This window comes from Artibeus jamaicensis, unplaced genomic scaffold, assembly GCF_021234435.1.
Source record: "Artibeus jamaicensis isolate MK-2021 breed Jamaican fruit bat unplaced genomic scaffold, CSHL_Jam_final contig_465, whole genome shotgun sequence".
Taxonomy (NCBI): domain Eukaryota; kingdom Metazoa; phylum Chordata; class Mammalia; order Chiroptera; family Phyllostomidae; genus Artibeus; species Artibeus jamaicensis.
In genome coordinates, this window is record NW_026521843.1 from 36,468,208 (window position 1) to 36,477,401 (window position 9,194).

The following is a 9,194-nucleotide window of genomic DNA, read 5'->3' on the forward strand; positions in this document are numbered from 1 at the left end:
TGCAGCCCAAGACGGCTATGAATGTGGCACAACACAAAATCATAAATTTACTCAAAACATTAGTTTTATCACTTAGATATGTACATTTTCTATATTAGTGATCACAAACTTGAGACCTGCTCGATGATTATAAAAGATTATCAGAGGGGCCACTGCATAATTAGGGTTATTATATGAGAAATTTTTTGCTTATCTGTGGTGGCAGATACTATGAAAATTATGCGCAGACCTTTTTTGCTCATCAGTTCTTGTTAGTGTGTATTTACTGTGTATTTACGCTGTGGCCTGAGACAACTCTTCTTCCAGTGTGACCCAGAGATGCCAGGGGTGGCCCACTGTGTATTTATGTATTTACTTGCTTGAATGTCTATAATTTTTTAAATGGATTTTCTGTTTCAATATTTAGCTTGATCTTTGATTAGATATATTGTAGGATTTAAAAAGTGTAATAATTCTTTGTGTATTAGTTTTGATAAGAGATTTTTTACTTTGTCATTGGCCTTTTAGTGTTTGCGATTTTTTTGATATACAATTTAAATGTTTAGCTTTTATTTTAAAAAATTAGACATATTTGTATAAGTGAACACATAAATGCTACATCTACCTATCTATCTAATATTCAAACAATATTTATCTATACTGTTTGAATAATAATCATTAAGCAAGTAACCCTGTATTTACATTCCAGTTGAAGAATAGTGCCTTTCTAAAACTTTTGAAGTTTCTATGAGCTCTTATCATAGTACATTTCCTCTTCTTCCCAGAGGTAACCAATTCCCTTCATTTTATTTTTGTTTTCTTTATAGTTTTATCACATATAGACAATTCTTAATGTATTATTTAATTTTGTATAGTTTTGAACTATGTTAACTAGAATTATACTTTATGAATTTTTTGTGACTTCTTTTTATTTTTTTAAAATTAAACAGTATCCATTGAGAATCATCATTGTTAACACATCATTTTTAATGCATGTATGGCGTTCTACTGTATGGCCATATCACAGTTTATTTATTCATTCTTCTGTTGTTTCCAGTTTTTTGCTGTTATTAAAAATCTGCTACTTTAAACCTCCTTGTACATATCTCCCACTGCTTATATATAAGAAGTGTATTCTTAGTATTTGAACTGCTGGGTCATAGGGTAGGCATATTTTCTACTAAAAAAATAGCCACATTACTTTTCAAAGGGCTTGTACTATTTTATACTCCCACCAGCAGTGTTTAAAAGCTTCTATTGTTCCACGTTATTGTTGTAATATTGTAATATTTTATATTATCAGACTTTAAAATCACTGGTGGCTAAAAAATGGTATTTTATTGTGGTTGTATTTTGCATTTTGCTGATCACTGATAAGTTGCGCATCAGTTTATTGGTCATTTGTGGATGCTTCTCTGAGGAATGCCTTTTCACATCTTTTAAAAATTTTTAAAAATTGTTTTATTGATTTCTTTTTAAAAATTATTTAATTATTGTTCAAGTATGGTTTTCTGTCTTTTACTCCCATCCCAGCCCACCCCTCCAATGCTCCCCACCTATTCCCTCCCTTTTCATGTCTTTCAATCATTTTTCTATTGGATTGTCTTTCCTTTCTTCTTTTGTTCCTTCCTTCCTTCCTCACTAAAATCTCTGAACTTCCAGAAATCAGCAAATATTAGTGAAGGCCTTTAGGCAATTACACATTTGAGTACTTGATTACCTTCCCGGATTCTATCCTTTAAGTCATTTTTGCTTCTGAAGAATCCCTTTATTTTCTTGCCATCTAAACTGTATTTCTAAAAGGTTTGAAAAAATGTTTTATTCAGAATTTTCAGTATCCAGCACAAAGTTATTGTCTGTTGTGTAATATATTTATGAAATTACAAATCTAGAAATTTAAAATTTTTACACAGTCAAATCTATCAATATTTCCTTGTACGGGATTTGTTTTTGGTGTTGAAATTAGGAAGTCCTGCTCCACTTCAAGAGTATTCAAATGTCCACATATATTTTCATTTTGTAATATTGAAATAATAATTTGTTTAGAATATTTCTTGATGAAACATGAGAAGTACAACTCTAATTTTATTTTTTCTCTGATAGTTTACTTGTTGTCCCATCATCTAAGTAATTTGTCAAAAAAATAAAATAAAAGCTGAAGTTAATATCACCAATAAAAACGATTGTGTTTGAATAAAAGTTACAATCACACTTATTAGCTCCATAATGTTGAAAACCAATTATGAAAATAAATGCATTGTTAAAAGTACCCTAATTTTCTTTGTACTCTTGGAAAGAGAAAGGACTTTTAATTCCTTGGTTTTATTTGCCAGTACCTACTTTGGAAGATATCATTTTCTCTTAAAAATTCTCGGGATACTCTAAAATAAGGCAATAGAATAGGAAGCCCTGGGGAGCTAAAAAGTTTTGCTGACCCCATGTACATATTCTTTCTATTTTTCTAAAATCAGAACTTTGCATATATCGAATTCCCCATTGTGGCACAATTATTGGTGGTCTAGCAGAGAATTAGAAACAGACATGCATTAATTTGGAAGAGAAAAATGAACCTTTATTTCCCAGGGATGTGGACTGTGAGGGTGGAGACGGGTGCACGTGTATAATCTCTGTGGAAGAGCACTAGGCTTTTATTTATAGAGGCAATCAGTGGTGGTTTCTCATCAAGCTTCTCTGCCTTTGTAGAATCGTTTCCATGCAAACTAGAGATTCACTGTGTGAAATACAAAACTAAATTTCCAGTTAGAACTCACAGCTCACAGGTCTACAGACCTGTGTGGGAATACCAGGGGATTTATATATGATCATAATCTCAGTGATTCAGCAATTATATGTCGATCCTTCAAGATCCCATGCTTAGTCTTGCATAAGATAAGAAGAGATTTCAATTCTCATTTATTTATAGTGCAGGGTAGTAGGTTATTTTTGATAGGACATATAAATTATTAGCTACATTTTAAAAGCCAATAATGGAATGCATTTGAAATTAAAAGTAGAATGAAGAGATCTGACTCTCTTAGGAGCTTCCAGATTTTATAGTGTTTTTCCTCTTATCATCAGAGTATTTACTGTGGTTATAGTTGAACATGGAAGTTAGAGATTGAATCAGAATTATCTTTTTGATGTGTTGGAAGTTTCTTTATAGACTAAGTGTCTAAAAGCTTGGAATTTGCTATTTTTGCCTCATAAGAGAGAAGTTACACAATTCTAATCAACATGTGTGACATATTTCATATGTCCATGGCAAATGAAACAGTGTTAGGGACATATTAGGCATTCAATAAACACCTGTAAATTAACTCAGAAGGGGGCATAGGAAAACATCATCCTGTTTGTTTTAAATTTCTGGTTGGTTCATTCTAAATAAGTGACAATTCATTGTAGAGACAAAAACAAGACCTGATAGAATCTAAAAAGACACGGAAAGGGAAGGTTGTGCAGGAGGTCAGGAAATTTGAACCCGTTGTCGAGAGTTCTGAATGTTTTTCCTGTTCAACATTATGAGGTGCTCACCTATCATTAATTTTAGTTTGTTTTTATGTGAACTTAAACTTTGGCTGATTTCTTGACTAGTACTTCTTTTTATTTAACGTAAGTTTTTTTTTTATTTGCATTTTGTTTCACAACGGTTGCTTGAAATATCCTTTAAAAAGGAGGGCTGTGTTAACCTTTAATACTTAAAAATCACTTGGAGGAAGTTCAATTGAACATGAGTATGTGTTTGCAAGAAAGTAAAACATAACCAGAATGAGTAACCTCTGTTCTCTGAGGCTCATTAGGCATATCATTTATGCCTGAAAAAACAAAGTGAATTTATTTGTTTTAATGTCCAAAAACTTTGACCCAAGAGTTAAAAGGAGCTAGCTGACCAGTACAGTAAAAATAGCAGCAAACTTACTTTTGAACCTTTCATCCCTTCATTATGGAACATGTTGAAAATAGTTTGAAATAATTTCCTAGTGTTAGAAGCACATTTAAAATGTCTACTCTGATAATATGAGTTGCAGGCCTGCCAAATTATTGAATAACCAGTTCCCAAAACCCACTCGAGAGATAAAGAAGAGTTATTTTTTAATTTAAATTATTCAAATAGCTTATCTTTATAATCCCATGACACTCAGTAATTGCTCAACTTTCACTGAATCCCTGCTGCCTTGTGGGCAGAGTTATATTCATAAAAATGAAAGGATTTAAAGAAATCGTGTGTCAGGAACCAGCAGGGAAAGGTTCATTTTACTTTAAAAATGTTGTTTTTAAATTAGAGATGATACATGGTAGTTTAGTTAAACCTGAAGAAATCCCGATTAATCTCCTCATACATCTATATTTTGTTGATAAATCCTGGGAGATTTTGCTTTGTTGTTTTCTATTTTCTCTAATGGAGTGGTTGGATCTCAGCTTAATTTGATGTTCCTTCCCAGGCCACTAAAAAAGGCAGACCTCTTTCCCAAGTGGCTTCTTTTATTATCTCTCTAGAAAAATGCTGAAATCAGTACCTTTTTTTGTTACCCTTTATACTAAACCTCTCCATGCCTTCTCAGTTGAATATGGTAACAGTTGTTTAATATTTAATAAATAATTTTGGGTGAGACCAGGGCTTTTTCTCTCCTTTCAGTCATTTAGCTGAAGTGTACCCTAGAAAGTATAATAGAGAATATGAAACTTACACATTTAATTATTTCTTTTAGACTTGGAGTTTGATTATAGAGGAAGTGGCACTGATAAAATGATCTTTCAATAATAAATAAATATTTTGCTTTGTTCTTGGTTCTGTGCCATATACATTGTGGAGTATGAAAGATTAAGATATGATGACTGTCACCAACGTATAGTCTGGATGAGGTGATCACACTTATATCTGAATACTCAGCAGTTAAATAGCAACATAAGACAGCATATGACCAAATGTCAAAATAAGCAGTATTAGCAGTATAAGCAAGTGCTACAAGAGCTCCTAACAGGGGTTTAAGCATCAGTAGAGGACATTTGATTTAACCAGTGAAGCCATCTTTTACTTGGAAATTAGGTGCTAAAGTTAATCAACACACAATGTAAAAACTACTGAAGTTTATATCCTTGAAAGTCTCAAATCTGCTATAAATTTTGGTACATTGAGTCAGAAATATGTGCTGCATTGGATACTGACACACACTCTCTCTCTCTTAACAAGTTTTATACAGGTAGTGTTTCCTTCTGTACAAACAGATCACTGAAGAGACTGGCTTGATGTAATCTTCAGTCCTGACAGTCAGCCTCAGCATCATGAGCTGCTTATCCTACGAGAGGTGTCTGGGATGTGGGTCTGAATTAGCATCTTTGCTCCTTTAATAGAAGAGTGGGCAGAGTTATCCATGCTTCACAGTTCCTTTTCTCTCACTCTCTCCTTCCTGATAAGCCTGTAGAGGTGACATTACATAAGTTAAATATGTATATGATGTGTTTTACTGTGTATAATTTACACATACTTTTACCATGTCTTTACCCACTCGTAGATGGTAAATTCTGATTTGTTTTATTTGGCTGCATTTAACATTTGTGTGGTATACTTAACTTAATATGTTGTTTTTCTATGATTATTTTTTATAAGACCAAGGCTCTTTTATTCAGAAATTGTATTCTCCTTCATCATTTTCCTGTATCTTCCTTCTCATTGTTTTAGTTTCATGGAAGGAAATATGCCCTATCTTTCTACAAGCTAAAACTACCACCTGTCCTAGGTCCCACTGGTTCTCACTTTCTCTAAATTTCATCCTCTAAAGGATTTACTAATCAGCCAATGTTAAGGAACACATACCATGATACAAAGTAATTGGGCTAAACTTTGGAGAAAAATGCTCCTAGCTTAGATACATAAAACAGACTGACAGCTACTGGAAAGGAGGTGAGGTCGGATGAAACCTGGTGAAGGAACTAACCAAAGAGCACTTACGCACAATATCTGCACAGGAACAATAGCAGGGTAGGGCGGGTGGAGAAAGAGAGAAAAAGCAGGAACAACTGTAATAGCATAAATAATAAAAATAAAACTAAAAAAAGGAAGAAAAACTTCTAAGTGCATAAGAGAGGCAAAGAGGGACATTTAATAGCACAAAGTGTCATGTTGTAAATGCTAAGCTGGTGATACAGAATGTTAGTTGTGTGGCCCTTCAGAGGAGGGAGCCACTCATGACCTGTGGTCAGTGGCCTGAGAAAGTCTGGGGAAGGGGCTGGGATTGAGACAAGCTTGGGACTTTGGGTAGGATTCAGATAAGCAGAGGGCAGGGTGAATGGCTGCATTCATAATCCTATTCATTCCACTGAGAAAAATGAGTACTACCTGTTCCTGGTCCTCTGTGAGCTCAGGGTCTAGTGACAGAAACAGAAAAGTTAAAGGATAAATTACAACACAATGTGGTAACAGTGATCATATAGGATTAGCAACAAGTCCTGTGGGGACACAGGGATTGTTGGATTAGATGAGAAGTAGGAAAGAAAGGGTCATTTGAACTTCATTTTTTTAATCTTTAAAAAATATTTTTTGTTATGTCACAAATGTATTTGAAGTGCTACAATATCCATTCTATTTACATAAAAACATAAAGGAAAAGTGAATTCAGCATTAAAATATTTCATTCATTTATTTTGATTTTATTTAATTTTGTTTTATTTTTCAAATACAGTTTACGGTTAATATTATTTTGTATTAATTTCTTTCAGTTGTACAGCATAGTGGTTAGACAATCACATATTTTACAAAGTACTCTCCTGATATTTCCAGTACCCAACTGGCACCATACATAGGTATTAAAGGTTATTTCCCTATTTCCTATGCTGTACTTTACATACCACTGAAGAAAGAAATTGAAGAAGATTCAAATAAATGGGAGCATATACCAGTGCTCATAAGTAGGAGAATTAACATTGTTAAAATGTCCATACTACCCAAAGCAATCTGTAGATTTAACACAATTCCTATCAAAATACCAATGGCTTATTTCCCAGAACTAGAACAAATAATCTAAAAACTTATACAGAACCACAATAGACCTTGAATAGCCACAGCAATCTTGAGAAAGAAGAACAAAGTTGGAGGAATCATGCTACTTGATATTAAGTTATAGTGTAGGGCCATAGTAATCAAAACAGCATGGCACTAGCATAAACACAGACATGTAGATCAATAGAACAGAACAGAGAGACCAGAAATAAACCCATGCCTTTATAGTCAATTAATATTTTACAAAGAAGGCAAGAACATATAATGGGGTAAAGATAGTCTATTCAATAAATGGTATTGGGAAAATTAGACAGTAATGTGCAAAAAAAACCACAAAAAAAACCTCAAACAAACCTGAAACTAGACCACCTTGCTACATCATTTGAACTTCACTTAAAGGTACTCAGAGTCTTGCCAGGGCATGGAAAAGAGAAAAACACATGAAGTTGAGGAAAGCACTCCTCTTAGCCATGGATTTACAAAAAGTGAGAAGCTCCCTATGACAGTGACAACGGACTAGGACAGGGGGTGTGGCAGATGGGGAGGCAGATTATGAAATGTCTTTTATGACTAGGGGAGGACTTGCATTTCATTTTCTAGGAAAAAGAGAGTCAAAAGGGAGTTGTAAGCCACAGCATAACATTATCGGATTTGGTTTCTAATGGGAAAATTCATTAACTCTGGTGGCAGAGACCACCTGAAACTGAAAGCTACATAAGGGCAAGGTTGCCTTTAATCATTCTTGGTATGCCCAGCACCAGCACATGGTAGATGCTCTATATTTTATTGAACAGAACCCTTTTGTTGCCTGAATAGTCTAAGGAAAGGTTGAGAACCCAGACCAAGGCCTTAATAGTAGAGCTGGAAAGAAGAGGCCAAATTTGAGTGAGGGTTGTAGGATAGAGTCCATAGGTCTATTGTCTGATCAGATGTGAAGGAAGATTAGGAAGAAAAGAAAGTTCACTTGGGAGACAAGATGGATTTATCATGCATTAAAACAGAAATCACAGGGTGCACCATGAGCTCTCTTTTTGAAGTGGATATGTTTTGCTTAAAGGGCTCATGAATTTCTCACTCTACTATGTCCAATGGGAAACAGGAAATAGGAGTTCGGAGAGTAGAGTTAAGATTCAGTCTGGGGATATGAATTCCAGAGTCATGAGCAGAGAGTAGATGGTTGGAGGGGTAGATGACACCACGCTGGAATGGCTATTCTCCGAGTAAAGGATGGACGAGGATTGTACTGGGTTGAATAGTAACCACCCCTCCAAATTCATGTCAACCTGGAACCTCAGAATGTAGCCTTATTCATAAACAGGGTCTTTGTAGATATAATTAGTAAGTTAAGATGAAGTCATATGGATAAGGGTGGGCCCAGATGTCCTTCTAAGAAGAAAATACAGAAACACAGACAGTGGAGATGGCCATGTGAAAATATAGGGAGAGATTGGAATGTCAGGTATTGTCAGGAGCAACCAGAGGCTAGGAAGAGGTAAGGATAGACCTTCTCTAGAGCCTTCACAGTGAGCATGACCCTAACAACACCTTTATTTCACTTCTAAACTCCAAAATTGTGAAGGAGTGTATTTATATTGTTTTAGGCTAGTAAATTGGAGTCACATTATTACCACACTCCTAGGAGACTAATACAAGGACCATGGATGGACCATAGCTTAAGGGTAGCAGAGGAGGACCCATGAAAGAGGTAGAGAAGGAACAGACCTAGAGGAAGGGAAGAGCCATGTAAGCACATGTATGGAGTAGCGTAAGCATGGCTTTATTAGAAGACACAATTTATGTTGAGGTATGGTTTAGAGATAGGGTCCCAGAGGTACTTAGAAACTACAGTTCGAGATGCAGGTATGTGGTTAGCCTTTCACCATTGGGAGCAGGCAGGGGCCAGAATAGTTCTGGGCTACTTCTACATCTTGAATCTTTTATCTGTCAAGGTTGGCCTTTCCTCCTCTTGCCTCCAAACTCATACTGGTTTTTCCTATTTTGTAAAGGACAAGACAAGTGACCCTTGATCTAACCTGCAGCCCCTACTCATCTCCCTTTGTACCCATGGCCTCCATTTCCTCACCACTCACCCTCTGGGATTTGATTTCTCTCCTTAGTTTCCCAATTAGCCTTTAACTTGTTAAATCTAGTGCATTTTTTCTCTCCTCGTTTAACTTGACCTCAATGCATCTCTGCAGCATTAAAATTTCTGATCTTTTCT